Raw genomic sequence first — 18,631 nt, 5'->3', positions numbered from 1 at the left:
ACAGTGTGCAGAAGTTGCCAACTGTTTGCACAGTCAATAGCTAAAAACCTCCAAACTTTGTGTGACCTTCAAATTAGCACAACAACAGTGCGTAGAGAGCTTCATAGAATGGGTGTCCATGGCTGAGCAGCTGCATCCAAGCCTTACATCACCAAGTGCAATGCAAAGCATCGGATGCAGTGGTGTAAAGCACACCGCCACTGGACTCTAGAGCAGTGGAGATGTGGTCTCTGGAGTGATGAATCCCGCTTCTCTGTCTGGCAATCTTATGGACATGTTTGGGTTGCCAGTGGAACGGTACTTGCATGACGGCATTGTACCAAATGTAAAGTTTGGTGAAGGAGGGATTATGGTGTGGGGTTGTTTTAAAGAGGTTGGGCTTGGCCCCTTAGTTCCAGTAAAGGGAACTCTTAAGGTGTCAGCATACCAAGACATTCTGGACAATTTCATGCTCCCAACTTTGTGGGAACAGTTTGGGGATGGCCCCTTCCTGTTCCAACATGACTGCACCAGTGCACAAAGCAAGGTTCACAAAGACATGGATGAGTGAGTTTGGGGTAGAAGAACTTGACTGGCCTGCCCAGAGTCCTTATCTCAACCCGATAGAACACCTTTCGGATGAATTAGAGTGGAGACTGCAAGCCAAGCCTTCTCGTCCGACATCAGTGCCTGACCTCACAAATGCGATTCTGGAAGGATGGTCAAACATTCCCATAGACATGCTTCTAAACCTTGTGGACAGCCTTCCCAGAAGAGTTGAAGCTGTTATAGCTGCAAAGGGTGGTACAACTCAATATTGAACCCTACGGACTAAGACTGGGATGCCATTAAAGTGCATGTGCGTGTAAAGGCAGGCGTCCCAATAGTTTTGGCAATATAGTGTATCATGGCTAATCAAGCAAAGATTTTATAATCCTTGTAAAAATAGCTTGGGAAAGAATATATCACTATTTTTTTTCCCATATGTCTCATTAATTCTCAATATAGGTTGCTTTACAAATACATTATTCAGGGATAATTGCCACATTTCAAACAGTTGTCTTCCTTAGCGGTGCATATGGTATATTATATGATACAAAGACCAAGGGGACCATGAGCCATGAGTGTTAAAATTTATAGAGCGATGCCTTCACCTAACCCCCACAGAAGCCTACCTAACACCACTACTGCTGTCACAAGGTTCTGCAACAATTGGATTCTATGGGGTTGATTTTCTAAAACTGGAGAGTGGTACAGCTGTGCATGGTAGCCAATCAATGTCTAACTTCAGCTTGTTCAATTTAAGGCCTGGAAGCTGTTTGGTTTCTATGCAGGGCTGCACCAGATTTTGCACCATGTAGTTTTAGTAAATCAACCCTTATGTAGTTTTTCCCAAAATTTTCATTCAGTCTGTCAGCGCCTCTAGAGGCATCAAGGATCATGGTATATTCTTTCACAAGCTATATTTACAAGGGCTATAAAAACCTTGCTTGATTAGCTGTGCTATATTTGCTGTATATTTTAAATCTTATGATTTTAGGATTTTGTATGCAGGTTGCTTGTACGCAGGTGCGTATAAAGTCGCAGCCACGTGTATGATTTGAAGTTTATTTTAGGACTGTGTTAAGTCTTTGTGCATACCCCACATTCGGTCCTTGGCAATTGTTTTAAAAATAGGGTTGAGAGGCCAGGCTGCAGTTTTAAAGATCTGTCATGCATGATTTGTATTTACGATTTGTATTTACATACATATACATTTTTATTTAATAAAGAATTCTTTTAATTTTAAGATCTGGTATATACATTACTGTATTTATCTAACGTGCTTATAAAGTCTCAGCCACATGCGTATGTTTCATAGTCACACATTTAAAATGAGGATTATCTATTATCTAGGATAGTAGTGGGTTGAGATATGTACTATGCATATACAGGTCCCATGCATAGCAGGTTTCTGGGCAATTCTAAATAAAACTAAACACAAATTCCATAGAAAATTAATTTTGTAATTTTTTTATCAAAATAATTTTGAGTGAATAAAACCTTTTATTATTCAAATTGGGTTTGTTGAGGCAAGAAAGAGTGTAAATACTATGAATAGTATATTCTTATGGGAATTAAAACTTTGTTTTAAATGTAAACTTTCCCTAGAATTCTTGTCACTAATGCCCCTATTTTCTATATAAATTATTGTACCTTCTAATAAGAATCTTGCAGGTGATTTCCTACTATAATATCTTGTGTGTTTTAGCATTTGTTTCTGAAAGTGATTTGGGTGCATAGTTTATTATATATTTCCTGATCATTTCTAGATTATGGCTTCAGTGTAAAGTGTGACCATTTTGTAACCAATCTGCTAAACTACTACTCACAAAATTTTAAGATGAGCAAATATGTCTCCTGGGTTAATACAGGTCTTCTGACAAACACAAGATGTGATCCACATCATTTTCCAACTGAAGGAGCCTTCATTTTGACAGTGGAATTGGACTGTTATCATTTTAGACTTGTTGGGGATGCAACATCTCCGATCTGTGCACACACCACAATAAGTGGGTCTATAACTCCTTCCTGTTGAACACTCCGATAACGTCAATTTCACTGGTTGAGGTTCTTGAAATGTAGGCTGACATGTTTTTCCTTTTGGAATCTAAAAAATAATACAACACACAAAGCATACCCATTATTTATATTTATACCTGCTTCTAAAAGTGATTCTTAAGGCAGATGTTTTTTATTGTTTACCTTAATTCTGTGCATTAAAGTAAAAAACCCTCTGCATGCAGCTACTCCCCAGCCCCCTTTATGCTTACCTGAGCCCAATCTCTTTCTCAGCTTTTTCCTTCCTCGTTGACTCCCACTGCTGTCAGTCACAGCCAGCGAGGAGGTGGGGGGGGGCACCGCCGAGCCACACTGTCAGGGCACACATAGAGTCTGCTTGAGATCAAGCCCACATGAGTGCCCCCATGGAAATCGGCTTGCTATGGGGGCACTGGGTGAGGGGCAATTCCCAGGAGCACTAATGGGGGACCTGGGAAGAGAAGGATCAGGGCTGCATTGTGCAAAACCATTGCAGAGAGCAGGGAAGTGTGACATGTATTTATTTATTTATTTTTTTTAATCGAGCCTTTACAATCACTTTAAACTTTCCTCTGTATTTTACAGTTTTGATTACTTGCCATTTAAGACACTTTTGTTGTCTTCTTATTTGCTGTACCATTCTTTCAAGGTCTTCTTCATTGCTGTCTTGGTGTTGCCCTTGGTTCATATTTCACTATCACTTCTGTAACATCTGCAGCATGGCTGCACCTTCCTCAAGAGACCAACAAAGTTCTTGTCCACACTCTCATAACCTCTTGCCTTGACAACTGCAATGTCCTCCTCCTAGTCCACTAACAATACCCTAAACTCTATTATCAATCATTAGGTCTGCATAAGACTTTTCTATTCCTCCCAGGAATATAATTTACTATCCTTTGCCTTCTACACTTCACAACGCCTCCCCGGCCCATATTTCTGATCTTCACATATGCTTCCTAAAGCACACTTTCTCTGCTCCTCCATTGTACTACTAATGTCCTCTTCACGCATAACATTCCATGCATAGCAACAAGATTTTTTTTTTTTTAAACCCACATCTGGAAAACTGAAATTTTCTCTCTACTTTATTAATTACTATGTAACCAATTGTCTCCCTATTGTGTTTTGCATACATATAATTGTTGGGTCTATTTCTCCTCCTTATGTATATGCTTGTTTCTGTGTAGAGTTATTTTTCATTGTATAGCACTGTGTAAGGCCTCTTCTGCGTGTTGGTTTTTTTTTTTTAACGGATGTGGATATAGATGCATTGTTATATAATGCTCAACAAAAATTAAAGGAATACTTTGAAAACACATCAGATCTCAATGGGGAAAAATATCATGCTGGATATCTATACTGATATGGACTGGGTAATGTTAGAAACAAAAGGATGCCCCATCGTTTGATGAAAATAATCAACCTACTGCGGACTGAATTCAAAGACTCCCCGAAATGCAAAGTGAAAAAATGATGTAGCAGGCTAGTCCATTTTGTTGAAATTTTAGCAACTTCAGATGGTACTCAGTAGTTTATGTGCTTGTATGCATGCCTGACAATGTTGCAGCATGCTCCTAATGAGATGAAAGATGGTGTCCTGGGGCATTTCCTCCCAGATCTGGACCAGGGCATCACTGAGCTCCTGGACAGTCTGAGGTGCAACCTGGTGGTGGACCGAAACATGATATCCAAGAGGTTTTCTATTGGATTTAGGTCACGCAAATGTGGGGGCCATTCAATGGTATCAATTCCTTCATCCTCCTGGAACTGCCTGCATACTCTTACCACATGAGGCCGGGCACTGTCGTACACCAGGAGGAACCCAGGACCCACTGCATCAGCGTAGGGTCTGATAGTGGGTCCAAGGATTTCATCCTGATACCTAATGGCAGTCAGAATGCTATTGTCTAGCCTGTAGAGGTCTGTGCGTGCCTGCATGGATGTGCCTCCCCAGACCATCGCTGACCCACCACCACCAAAACAGCACTTCCGCCTGCTGGTACTGGGGTTGTTGGTTCCAATCCCAACCAAGGTACCACCTGCCTGGAGTTTGCATGTTCCAGGCAGCATAACGTTCTCCTCGGCTTCTCCAGTCTCTTTCCCGTCTGTCATGTGCTCAGGGTGAACTTGCTCTCATCTGTGAAAAAGCACAGGTCGCCAGTGGTGGACCTGCCAATTCTGGTGTTCAATGGCAAATGCCAATCGAGCTCTATGGTGACAGGCAGTGAGCACAGGGCCCACTAGAGGACGTCGGGCCCTGAGGCACCCTAATAAAGTCTGTTCCTGATTGTTTGGTCAAAGACATTCACACAAGTGGCCTGCTGGAGATCGTTTTTAGGGCTCTGGCAGTGCTCATCCTGTTCCTCCTTGCACAACGGAGCAGATACCAGTCCTGCCGATGGGTTAAGGACCTTCTATGACCCTGTCCAGCTCTCCTAGAGTAACTCCCTGTCTCCTGGAATCTCCTCCATGCTCTTGAGAATGTACTGGGGGACACATTGATGTGCCATCCTGGAGGAGTTGGACTGCCTGTGTAACTGCTGTAGGGTCCAGGTATTGCCTCATGCTACCAGTAGTGACACTGACCCTAGCCAAATGCTAACCTAGTGAAACACAGTCAAAAAAGATGAGTAGGGAAAAACATTTAAGTGCTTCCACCTGTAAAACCATTCCTGTTTTGGGGGTCGTGTCATTGTTGCCCATCTAGTACACCTGTTGTTAATTTCATTACCACTAAAGCAGCTGAAACTGATTAACAACCCCCTCTGCTACTTGACTGACCAGATCAATAGCCCAGGAATTTAATTGACTTGATGCTATACTCTGATTAAAAAGTGTTCCTTTAATTTTTTGGAGCAGTGTGTGTGTGTATGTATATCTATATATTGTATCTATAGAACCATACACACAGCTGCAGACAGATCAGGAATAGAGTGATGAATATGGAGTCGTAAAGCAAAAATAGAAAATTTTATGTTTGCAATACTGGAAATAAAGAAAACTTTACGCTTATATACATTTACACGAGGTCTTTATGGAACATTTTACTCAGGATCTTTTTAACAAGATCCTGAGTATACTGTACACATCAGTAAATTCTTACGTCTATGTAAAACTTATTCAAGAACTGGAATCTCTTATGTTTTCAGTAAGATAAACAACTAGGTACTTTCCTAATAGACATACTGTAACATAGTTGATTTACTAAAGGCAGATACACTGTACACTTTCCAAGTGTAGTTGCACTCTTCAAGGGGAAGCTGTTTGCTTCCATCATCCAATCATATGCAAGTAAAAATGCTGGTTTTTTTTTTGTTTTTTTTTATTTGCATGTGATTAGGTATTCTTTGTAAAGTGAAGCTTTACTTCAACTAACCTATGGAGCAACTACACTTGCAAAGTGCACAGTATTTTTGCCTTTACTAAATAAACCCTAACATGTCTGTTTTGATATACAATTGTCAGCCACAGATGCATTTGTGCAAATCAACCAGACTGTCCTTTAACACCTCTGTGAATATATTAAAGCAGACTTTTCAACAAGAAAAAAACCATTATGGAGTAGAAAGCACTTGAAGATCATTCATCGTATGGAATGTGTACAATCTATTTACTTTTATCTTGTTTAAATTAAAATACAATAATTTAATTTTCTCCCCGCTTCCTAACCCCACAGCATTCACCCTTTCTCAGAGATCGCTTTGGTAAAACCATTTTTTATTTTTCTGCCCGATACACACTAAGAGGAGCTCGCAAGGAGGTCCCTGTACTAACTATGTGATGTTAGTACAGCAATCTCCCCACTGAGCTATTGTGTTTTGACAGGGGCACCTCCTCTCCACCAAAACACACCAGTCAGCGCTCGCAGCAATTGGCTGCCAGCATTGATCAGATGTCGATCAGCAGATGTTTTTCTGGCATGCCCATTCTACAGCAGCTGGACAGGCTCCTGTACACATGGGCCGAATGTCGGCCGGTTTCTGTTGAACCAGCCAATAGTGGCTGATATTTGGACCATGGGTACCAAGCATTAGGCTTGTCTTAAATCCTGAATTATAAGCTCTAACGAGTACGACCCTCTGATTCCTCCTGTATTGAATTGTGACTGTACTGTCTGCCCTCATGTTGTAAAGCACTGCGCAAAGTGTTGGCGCTCTATAAATCCTGTATAATAATATGTAAACCCTAACAATAACTTCTGTAATTTGCTCCTTTTTTGGTCTGTTAAATATACCATTGAAAACTATTTGTTAGATCTGTTTGATACCTGTTGATCCTGCGAGAAATCCAGTGAGCAGATTACTTCCTGATTTCAGTTTTCGCTCTCTGTGGACTATAGAACAACCCCCTATATTATGGAGATATAATTGTCCTGTAGTTCCAAGACAAATCTTGTCACAGGGTGACAATGCTGCTCTTACATAGTTACATTACAGTGAGTTTTCACCTTTGTACAGAAAGTGTATTACTCTCAGGATCACCAGGTGAAATTAAATGGAAAATAACTAGAAAGAAAACAAATACATATAAGGAATGTAAAACTGCAATGTATTAGATTTTTGTTCTATTTAGGACTATACATGCTTTAATACTCCTTTCCAGTGCCAGTGTTCTTGTGTTCTATGGGGCTGCATAGCATATACAGTTGTGTTCAAAATAATAGCAGTCAGACATCACTAACCTGATCAATCACTGTTTTTGGTAGAAATGATATTTCTACATGGCAAATAATTTACTAGCAGGTGTAGTAGAGTAATAGAAATCCAACAGACCCACCAGTCATGACATGCATGCTGCTGATTCTGTGTAATTGAATCACTAATTGAAAGGGGCATGTTCAAAATAATAGCAGTGTGGAGTTCTACTAGTGAGGTCATTCATTTTTTGAAAAACAGGTGGCAATTATTGCCCTTATTTAAGGAAGGAAGGCAGCAAATGTAGTACATGCTGGTTACAGTGCATTTCTCTCTGAAATTCTGAGGAAAATGGGTCGTTCCAGACATTGTTCAGAAGAACAGCGCACCTTGATTAAAAAGTTGATTGGAGAGGGGAAAACATAAAGAAGTGCAGAAAATGATAGGCTGCTCAGATAAAATGATCGCAAATGCTTTAAAATGGCAACCAATACCTGAAAGACGTGGAAGAAAGGGAAAAACTACCATTCGAATGGATAGAAGAATAGCCAAAATGGCAAGGACTCCGCCAACAATCAGCTCCAGGAAGATCAAAGAAGGTGTAAAGTTACCTGTGAGTACTGTTACAATTAGAAGACGCCTATGTGAAGCCACGCTATCTGCAAGAAGCCCCCGCAAAGTACCACTGTTGAAGAAAAGACATGTGCTGAAGAGGTTACAATTTGCCAAAGAGCACATTGACTGGCCTATAGAGAAATGGCGCAACATTTTGTGGACTGATGAAAGTAAGATTGTTCTTTTTGGGTCTAGTGGCCGGAGACAGTTTGTCAGACGACCCCCAAACACTGAATTCAAGCCACAGTACACTGTGAAGACAGTGAAGCATGGTTGCACAAGCATCATGATATGGGGATGTTTCTCCTACTATGGTGTTGGGCCTATTTATCGCATACCAGGGATCATGGATCAGTTTGAATACATCAGAATACTTGAAGAGGTCATGCTGCCTTATGCTGAAGAGGAAATGCCCTTGAAATGGGTGTTCCAACAAGACAACGACCCCAAACACACCAGTAAACGTGCAACATCTTGGTTCCAGACCAACAAGATTGACGTTATGGAGTGGCCAGCCCAATCCCCGGATCTTAATCCAATAGAAAACTTGTGGGGTGACATCAAAAATGCAGTTTCTGAGGCAAAACCAAGAAATAGAGAAGAACTGTGGAATGTAGTCCAATCATCCTGGGCTGGAATACCTGTTCACAGGTGCCAGAAGTTGGTTGACTCCATGCAACACGGATGTACAGCAGTTCTCAGAAACAGTGCTTATACAACTAAATATTCATTAAGTGATTCAAAGGAAAGCAAAATCTTCAAACATTTTTCAGTTTATAAAGTGAATGTTTGAGTTTGTAAAGAAGAATACAAACACTGCTATTTTTTGAACAGTCTAATATTCACTTTTCTTCAATTTTTTAGAGGAACAACACAAATTTGATATATTTTTCTTCATGTTTTGATTTGGAATAGAATGTGTAATGTTCCCAATGCATTTGTGTGTATGGAAATAAAAGCTATTATAAGGATTTTGAGCTTTATTCACTTTTTTCAACACACTGCTATTAATTTGAACACAACTGTATATTCCTGGCCATTCCAATAACAACTAAACAGATTGGATATTTCAGTTTAACCTGAACACTGCCTGTGTGAATACATCTACCTGCAGAGGCAGAAAGAGCTAAGCTTTTTCATTTATTAGGTTACCTCCTTAGCTGACAAGATATTGGAATAGAAGATGGTGGGGCTTCAGTAAGCCAATTTATATTCATTAGCAATGTCATTCTGGCAACCTATATGATATTCTATTGATGTAGCATCCGCACAAATTCCATATAGGTTTGAGTCCTACTGAGAAGAGTACTTAGCAGCCAAGTGGTGCATAGCAAAAAAGTTAATTACATGGCCACAATTTGAGCTCTTGGATTTATTGTGGTATAACTTGTAAATTTCCACAACTGTTTTAATTTAAAATGCATTTATATATTTAAAACATTCAACTTGACAACCTAAAAAGGAATTTCATATGTGCTTACCTTTATTGCACTGAGCAGAGTAGTATTACATGGTCGTAGGTAGCATAGTCTGCTTTCTTTTGTCATTTCACATTTGCTGTTTTCATTGGTAACTCTGACTGAGATCCCCATGCCACATGTTTTAGAACATGGACTCCATTGAGTTGCCTGGACAAGGCACTTCTTTTTCCAAACAAGTGGTAGAATTTTGTATACTAGAACGAAGCATAGTAAATTTAAAGTGAGTTATCCAACAAACTGACATTTCAGCTTAAGGGTGGACAGCAGTGTGCTGGGTCACCCACTGCTTATAATACTGTTCACTCCAGGTGAGAGCTTCCCCCGCATTCCTGGGTGTTTCTCTTTCAAGATTTAGTGGGGCGACTTCTACTTATTTCTGATTTCACTGTGGTGTTTAGAGCAAAAGTGGAAGACTTTGGAACTCTTGGACTAAGTTCCAAAAAGGGCCAACAGGCTGGTGTGTAATTCAACCTAGTGGCATCTACCAAGAACCCAAATACCTAACAAATAGAGAGAAGATCTTTGTATGAAACTATGTTCTTAATAACAATATATAGCCTCTTTACGGTGTTTTAAAGCCAGAGAATTAGCATGGCAGCCAGGAAACTAGCAGTGTCATAAGGACAGCAACCATATTTGTCTCATGACATTTTTATTTTAAATACTATACACAAATAATTGACCAGAAATGTAATTCTGTATAAAATCCTGGAGAATTGCACATTCTTGCTTGATATTTTATCCCAGCATATATTGTGCGTTCCATAAGCACTGCCATGACCATCAGCTAAAGTAGGAAGCTTTCCAATCATATGTACACTTTTATCTATATGAGAAATACTGCATTTAAACCTGTACTAAAATGTGCAAGATTCTCATCTCCACAGTTAAACCCTCTCCAGCTACTGTCATCTCTTCCTGGGCTGCAAGTCTTTTCAGGGTATACAAGGCTTATTTTGGGAGGTAAACCAGACTAGGTTTAAGTATGTACGTTTATAAAAGGCCAAAGTCATATGTATGAAGAAATTTCTTTTTAATGCCTTAGGGAAGCTAGGTCAGAGTCCATACAGACAGTGGTGTATTTAGGTTTTGTGCTGCCCTAGGCAACACAACAATTGGTGCCACCCCCCCCACAGAAAGAGCCTGACATTGAGCAAGAACACCCCTGCCCTTCACCCGAGCCTTCCACTACCACTGCCCCCCATACACCAGCCACCATACCCCATGGTGAGCGACAAAGAAAGACACTCCCTTCACAGCTCCAGACATCCCCAGGAACGAGACGAGCTGTGCATACACCGTCATGAAACCCACAGCATGTCTCAGAACCCACCAGGTTCCCATGCCGTGTGTGTCCCTTCTGCTGCCCCCCTGAAAAATGCCGCCCTATGCAAATGCCTTGTGGTAAATACACACCTGCATACAGAGTGAATGTGGAACTCCTAGCAATATTTCTAGGTCTCATGCTAACCAATTTAAGAAATATATGGCTCAGTATGTCCAGTTTTCTATGGATTGCAAAGGAGAGGTAAATTTTATGAATGAGCTATATAGACAGGTAGACCTAGGGTAGGAGTGTGCTAAAGAGATGGATATGACTAATAAGCTTGAGTGGAGCTTGTATACAGCCATACCTGTCTTAAAGTGAAAGTAACGTCCACTTTTATAATTTGTACCTACAGGTAAGCTTATAATAAGACAGCTGCTGAAATAGTAAATATCTCCTAAACTTGCACTGTTTAGGAAATATTCACACAGCATGCAGCCGGTGACCTCAGCAGCACATGCACTCTGAACAGACACGCTGGAATGATGTCATCAGCGCCCCAGCCATTCATAAAGCCGGAGTTCCCAAACCTGCCCGGGAGCCATGACAGTGCTGAGCTGGAGGGCTCCGTGTCCAGGTAAGTCTGTCATAATGTACTGGTATGCGGCGCATACTGGTACATGACCTAAACATGCTGGGGTCCTTTTTTATTTTGGTGGTGGTATGCTACCACTTTAACCAGTTTTCAAGGTTGTCCATTTTTAAATTAGCAAGGTAAATCAGTGGGTAGCACTGATGTATCAAGTTCAATTGTGACCAAGGATGCTATTTGAATGGAAAATTTTGGTTTCCTCCAGGTACCCCAGACACATACTCTAAGGTTAACTGGTGTCTGATCAAGTTGGCCATTGAGCAAAAGTGTGACTGAATGTGAGAGGGGCTGTTGTTCAGTTGTATGTACGTTGTAAAGGGATAATGTGATGACACTATAGAGCCAGTAAAGCCATATCTTACACCTATGAGGGCCAAGAAGCCAGAAACAGTTTTATGCATATTGGTTATATTGGTTCTGTAAAATGATGGCTATATCCGTTCAATACACCATCAGGTCTGGATGTACACACGACTAAAAGAGGGCAAAAAGATTTTCATGACTGACCACAGACCCATAAGCAGAGACTGAGTTCCCTGCTTTTAGGTTTTGTGCTGAAAGTAAGGATACCTTCTGTTATATCTGCTGTCTCTCTTGAGACCAAAGATATTTGAATTGATGTTGGTTGCCAGCTAGGACCTTGGTAATCTTCTATTTAGGTCACAGATCATTTGTTCTGGCCCGTTGGTTTCTATCAAGTTTCTTGGTTTCTTATTACCAGGTATTCTGTTAATAACATGGATTTGACTCTGCAGAGGTTAATTGCCAGATTGGCCATCAACATTTTAATTCTGCTCCCAGTGTGATACCCTGATGCAGCAATCTGACTAGAATTAGACCATGGAATGTTACTGCAGGGGACAAAAATTAGTTTTTCTACCATTTGGAAGCACACATTATTGCATACACCATTTTACAATGTATTCAACTGAGAAGAAGTACTTTACAACGAGGGGGAGATTTACTAAAGCTGGTTCACTCAGAATCTTGTGCACCTGTACATGGTAGCCAATCAGCGTCTAACCACGGCTCGTTCAATTAAGCTTTAGCAATAAAACCTGGAAGCTGATTGGTTTCCATGCAGAAGTGCAAAGATTCTGAGTGATGCAGCTTTAGTAAATAAACCCCTGTGTGTACTACTGCATCAACTGAGCAGCAAGGTACTATGCAGTAAGTTCCAAAGTAGAAAACAAAATGAAGATGTCTCAGCACTGGTGGCTGTTGATGAGTCCATCTATAGCCATCTTCAGTTACTGCTTACTTACAGTTGTAAGAAAAAGTATGTGAACCCCTTGGGATTATGTGGAGTTTTGCATGAACTGGGCATAAAATGTGCTCTGAACGTCATCTAAGTCACAACAATAGAAGAACACAGTCTGCTGAACATAATACTACACAAACATTAGACGTTGCCATGGTCTAATTGCACATAACATGTAAACATTCACAGTGCAGGGAGGAAAAAGTATGTGAGGCCCTAGCTTAATGACTTCTCCCAGAGCTAATTGGAGCCAGGAGTGAGCCAACCTTGACTCCAATCAGTGTGATAATATTGGATGTGTTGCTGACAGCTGTCCTGCTCTTAAAAAACACACACCTGTTTTGGGTTTACTGGTTTTAAGAAGCACTGTCTGATGTGAACCATGCCTTGCAGAAAAGGAGCTCTCAGAAGACCTACGATCAAGAATTGTTGACTTGCATGAAGCTGGAAAGGGTTACAAAAGTATCTCCAAAAGCCTTGATGTTCATGTGTCCACGGTAAGACAGACTGTCTACAAATGGAGAAAGATTAGCACTGTTGCTACTCTCCCTAGGCGCGGTCGTCCTGTAAAAATGACTGCAAGAGCACAGCGCAGAATGCTGCATGAGGTAAAGAAGAATCCCAGAGTGTCAGCTAAAGACCTACAGAAATCTCTGGCACATGCTAACATTTTTGTTGACACATCTACAATAAGGAAAACATTAAACAAGAATGGAGTACATGGGAGGACACCACAGAGGAAGCCATTGCTGTCCAAAAAAGAATATTGCAGCACGTTTGAAGTTTGCAAAAGAGCACCTGGATGTTCCACAGCACTACTGGCAAAATATACTGTGGACAGATGAAACCAAGATTGAGTTGTTTGGGAAGAACACACAACACTATGTGTGGAGAAAAAAAAGGCACAGCACACCAACATCAAAACCTCATCCCCACTGTAAAACATGGCGGAGGGAGCATCATGGTTTGGGGCTGCTTTGCTGCCTCAGGGCCTGGACGGATTGTTGTCATTGATGGGAAAATGAATTCCAGAGTTTATCAAGACATTTTGCAGGAAAACGTACGACCATCTGTCCGCCAACTGAAGCTCCGCAGAGGATGGGTGATGCAACAGGACAATGACCCAAAGCATACAAGTAATTCAACAAAACAATGGCTGCAACAGCACAGAATACGCCTTCTGGAGTGGCCCAGTCAGAGTCCTGACCTCAACCTGATTGAAATGCTGTGGCATGACCATAAGAGAGCGATTCACACCAGACATCCCAAGAATATTGCTACATTGAAACAGTTTTGTGAAGAGGAGTGGTCCAAAATGACTCCAGATCATTGTGCAGGTCTGATCTGCAACTACAGGAAACGTTTGGTTGAGGTTATTGCTGCCAAAGGAGGGTCAACCAGTTATTAAGTCCAAAGGTTCACATACTTTTTCCTCCCTGCACTGTGAATATTTACATGTTATGTACAATTAAACCATAGCAACATCTAATGTTTGTGTAGTATTATGTTCATCAGACTGTGTTCTTCTATTGTTCCTCCCCTTCATCACAGTTGTGACTGCGCACACAGACCAGATAGCAGGGTGGGATTTACACTAGAATATTAATAATAAAAAATATTCGTCATCATCACCTGCGTTTATATGCAATCAGAGGCGCCCTCCCATCGCACATAGAGGCATTGTGAAGAGTGTAAAGGTAAATCCCAGGCAGGAGGAGGAGAGCGCGAGCGACACCAGTTACCTAGTGAACGCTCCTTTGTAAAGTGTTTATTGCTCTTTGTCCTGGGGTGGTAGGTTGGTGTCAGTGGTTTGGGGTGATGGGTGTCAGTCTGGGGTATCAGTGGTGGGGGGTAGGTGGGAGTCAGGCGTTGGGGGTAGGTGTCAGTGGTGGGGAGTATTTGCGTGTCAGTCTGGGGTGTCAGTGGTTGGGGGTGATGGGTGTCAGCCTTGGGTATTAGTGGTTGGGGGTAGGTGTCAGTCTGGGGTGTCAATGGTTGGGGGTAGGTAGGTGTCAGTGGCCAGGTATAGGTGAGAGGCGATGGCTGGAAACAACACACAATACTGCCTCTTTTCTGACACATTGACACACAGATTATGTCACGTGAGAGAAAAAAAACCAGCCCTCTCTGCCCCTGGTTGCCCCAACTATCCTTCCTTCGTAATAGAGGGGTCTTATCTTCCTCCCCTTCATCACAGTTGTGACTGCGCACACAGACCAGATAGCAGGGTGGGATTTACACTAGAATATTAATAATAAAAAATATTCGTCATCATCACCTGCGTTTATATGCAATCAGAGGCGCCCTCCCATCGCACATAGAGGCATTGTGAAGAGTGTAAAGGTAAATCCCAGGCAGGAGGAGGAGAGCGCGAGCGACACCAGTTACCTAGTGAACGCTCCTTTGTATAGTGTTTATTGCTGTTTGTCCTGGGGTGGTAGGTTGGGGGAAATGGGTGTAAGTCTGGGGTATCAGTGGTGGGGGGTAGGTGGGAGTCAGACGTTGGGGGTAGGTGTCAGTGGTTGGGAGTATTTGGGTGTTAGGCTGGGGTTTCAGTGGTTTGGGGTAGGTGGGTGTCAGTTTGGAGTGTCAGTGGTTTGGGTGTAGATGGGTTTTAGTCTGGGGTGTCAGTGGTTGGGGGTGATGGGTGTCAGTCTGGGGTATCAGTGGTTTGGGGACGGTAGGTGTCAGTCTGCGGTGTCAGTGGTTGGGGGTGATGGGTGTCAGTCTGGGGTGTCAATGGTTGGGGGTAGGTAGGTGTCAGTGGTCGGGTATGGGTGAGAGGCGATGGCTGGAAACAACACACAATACTGCCTCTTTTCTGACACATTGACACACAGATTATGTCACGTGAGAGAAAAAAAACCAGCCCTCTCTGCCCCTGGTTGCCCCAACTATCCTTCCTTCGTAATAGAGGGGTCTTATCTTCCTCCCCTTCATCACAGTTGTGACTGCGCACACAGACCAGATAGCAGGGAGGGATGTACACTAGAATATTAATAATAAAAAATATTCGTCATCATCACCTGCGTTTATATGCAATCAGAGGCGCCCTCCCATCGCACATAGAGGCATTGTGAAGAGTGTAAATCCCAGGCAGGAGGAGGAGAGCGCGAGCAACACCAGTTACCTAGTGAACGCTCCTTTGTATAGTGTTTATTGCTGTTTGTCCTGGGGTGGTAGGTTGGGGGAAATGGGTGTAAGTCTGGGGTATCAGTGGTGGGGGGTAGGTGGGAGTCAGACGTTGGGGGTAGGTGTCAGTGGTTGGGAGTATTTGGGTGTTAGGCTGGGGTTTCAGTGGTTTGGGGTAGGTGGGTGTCAGTTTGGAGTGTCAGTGGTTTGGGTGTAGATGGGTTTCAGTCTGGGGTGTCAGTGGTTGGGGGTAGGTGGGAGTCAGATGTTGGGGGTTGATGTCAGTGGTTGGGAGTATTTAGGTGTCAGACTGGGGTGTCAGTGGTTGGGTGTAGATGGGTTTCTGTCTGGGGTGTCAGTGGTTGGGGGTAGGTAGGTGTCAGTGGTTGGGGGTGATGGGTGTCAGTCTGGGGTATCAGTGGTTGGGTGTAGGTAGGTGTCAGTGGTTGGGGGTGATGGGTGTCAGTCTGGGGTGTCAGTGGTTGGGGGTAGGTAGGTGTCAGTGGTTGGGGGTGATGGGAGTCAGTCTGGGGTATCAGTGGTTGGGGATAGGTAGGTATCAGTCTGGGGTGTCAGTGGTTGGGGGTGATGGGTGTCAGTCTGGGGTGTCAATGGTTGGGGATAGGTAGGTGTCAGTGGTCGGGTATGGGTGAGAGGCGATGTCTGGAAACAACACACAATACTGCCTCTTTTCTGACACACAGGGGTCTTATCTTCCTCCCCTTCATCACAGTTGTGACTGCGCACACAGACCAGATAGCAGGGTGGGATTTACACTAGAATATTAATAATAAAAAATATTCGTCATCATCACCTGCGTTTATATGCAATCAGAGGCGCCCTCCCATCGCACATAGAGGCATTGTGAAGAGTGTAAAGGTAAATCCCAGGCAGGAGGAGGAGAGCGCGAGCGACACCAGTTACCTAGTGAACGCTCCTTTGTAAAGTGTTTATTGCTGTTTGTCCTGGGGTGGTAGGTTGGGGGTGATGGGTGTAAGTCTGGGGTATCAGTAGTGGGGGGTAGGTGGGAGTCAGACGTTGGGGGTCAGTGGTGAGGAGTATTTGCGTGTCAGTCTGGGGTGTCAGTGGTTGGGGGTGATGGGTGTCAGTCTTGGGTATTAGTGATTAGGGGGGATGGGTGTCAGTCTTGGGTATTAGTGGTTGGGGGTAGGTGTCAGTCTGGGGTGTCAGTGGTTGGGGGTAGGTAGGTGTCAGTGGTTGGGGGTGATGGGAGTCAGTCTGGGGTATCAGTGGTTGGGGATAGGTAGGTATCAGTCTGGGGTGTCAGTGGTTGGGGGTGATGGGTGTCAGTCTGGGGTGTCAATGGTTGGGGATAGGTAGGTGTCAGTGGTCGGGTATGGGTGAGAGGCGATGTCTGGAAACAACACACAATACTGCCTCTTTTCTGACACATTGACACACAGATTATGTCACGTGAGAGAAAAAAAACCAGCCCTCTCTGTCCCTGGTTGCCCCAACTATCCTTCCTTCGTAATAGAGGGGTCTTATCTTCCTCCCCTTCATCACAGTTGTGACTGCGCACACAGACCAGATAGCAGGGTGGGATTTACACTAGAATATTAATAATAAAAAATATTCGTCATCATCACCTGCGTTTATATGCAATCAGAGGCGCCCTCCCATCGCACATAGAGGCATTGTGAAGAGTGTAAAGGTAAATCCCAGGCAGGAGGAGGAGAGCGCGAGCGACACCAGTTACCAAGTGAACGCTCCTTTGTATAGTGTTTATTGCTGTTTGTCCTGGGGTGGTAGGTTGGGGGTGATGGGTGTAAGTCTGGGGTATCAGTGGTGGGTGGTAGGTGGGAGTCAGACGTTGGGGGTAGGTGTCAGTGGTTGGGAGTATTTGGGTGTTAGGCTGGGGTTTCAGTGGTTTGGGGTAGGTGGGTGTCAGTTTGGAGTGTCAGTGGTTTGGGTGTAGATGGGTTTCAGTCTGGGGTGTCAGTGGTTGGGGGTAGGTGGGAGTCAGATGTTGGGGGTAGATGTCAGTGGTTGGGAGTATTTAGGTGTCAGACTGGGGTGTCAGTGGTTGGGTGTAGATGGGTTTCTGTCTGGGGTGTCAGTGGTTGGGGGTGATGGGTGTCAGTCTGGGGTATCAGTGGTTGGGGGTAGGTAGGTGTCAGTGGTTGGGGGTGATGGGTGTCAGTCTGGGGTATCAGTGGTTGGGGGTAGGTAGGTGTCAGTCTGGGGTGTCAGTGGTTGGGGGTGATGGGTGTCAGTCTGGGGTGTCAGTGGTTGGGGGTAGGTAGGTGTCAGTGGTCGGGGGTGATGGGTGTCAGTCTGGGGTATTAGTGGTTGGGGGTAGGTGTCAGTCTGGGGTGTCAATGGTTGGGGATAGGTAGGTGTCAGTCTGGGGTGTCAGTGGTTGGGGGTGATGGGTGTCAGTCTGGGGTATCAGTGGTTGAGGGTAGGTAGGTGTCAGTCTGGGGTGTCAGTGGTTGGGGGTAGGTAGGTGTCAGTGGTCGGGTATGGGTGAGAGGCGATGTCTGGAAACAACACACAATTCTGCCTCTTTTCTGACACATTGACACACAGATTATGTCACGTGAGAGAAAAAAAACCAGCCCTCTCTGCCCCTGGTTGCCCCAACTATCCTTCCTTCGTAATAGAGGGGTCTTATCTTCCTCCCCTTCATCACAGTTGTGACTGCGCACACAGACCAGATAGCAGGGTGGGATTTACACTAGAATATTAATAATAAAAAATATTCGTCATCATCACCTGCGTTTATATGCAATCAGAGGCGCCCTCCCATCGCACATAGAGGCATTGTGAAGATTGTAAATCCCAGGCAGGAGGAGGAGAGCGCGAGCGACACCAGTTACCTAGTGAACGCTCCTTTGTAAAGTGTTTATTGCTCTTTGTCCTGGGGTGGTAGGTTGGTGTCAGTGGTTTGGGGTGATGGGTGTCAGTCTGGGGTATCAGTGGTGGGGGGTAGGTGGGAGTCAGACGTTGGGGGTAGGTGTCAGTGGTGGGGAGTATTTGCGTGTCACTCTGGGGTGTCAGTGGTTG

At 43.6% G+C, this 18,631-nt stretch overlaps 1 long non-coding RNA gene across 1 annotated transcript; it reads right to left on the bottom strand.

Moving 5' to 3' along the window:
- Nucleotides 1-1,976: 1,976 nt before the first annotated feature.
- On the bottom strand, nt 1,977-9,479 carry LOC149470281 (uncharacterized). The gene is made up of 2 exons (XR_016308854.1): nt 9,290-9,479; nt 1,977-2,629 (listed from the first exon to the last, which is right to left on the bottom strand). It is a non-coding gene; the product is annotated as an uncharacterized LOC149470281 (long non-coding RNA).
- Nucleotides 9,480-18,631: the final 9,152 nt, after the last annotated feature.

The sequence above is a fragment of the Staurois parvus genome, unplaced genomic scaffold (assembly GCF_062004578.1).
Source record: "Staurois parvus isolate SC_StPar_1 unplaced genomic scaffold, SC_StPar_1.0 ptg000048l, whole genome shotgun sequence".
NCBI classification, from domain to species: Eukaryota; Metazoa; Chordata; class Amphibia; order Anura; family Ranidae; genus Staurois; species Staurois parvus.
Note: the sequence above shows the minus strand (reverse complement) of the source record. Positions and strands in the feature narration are given on the sequence as shown.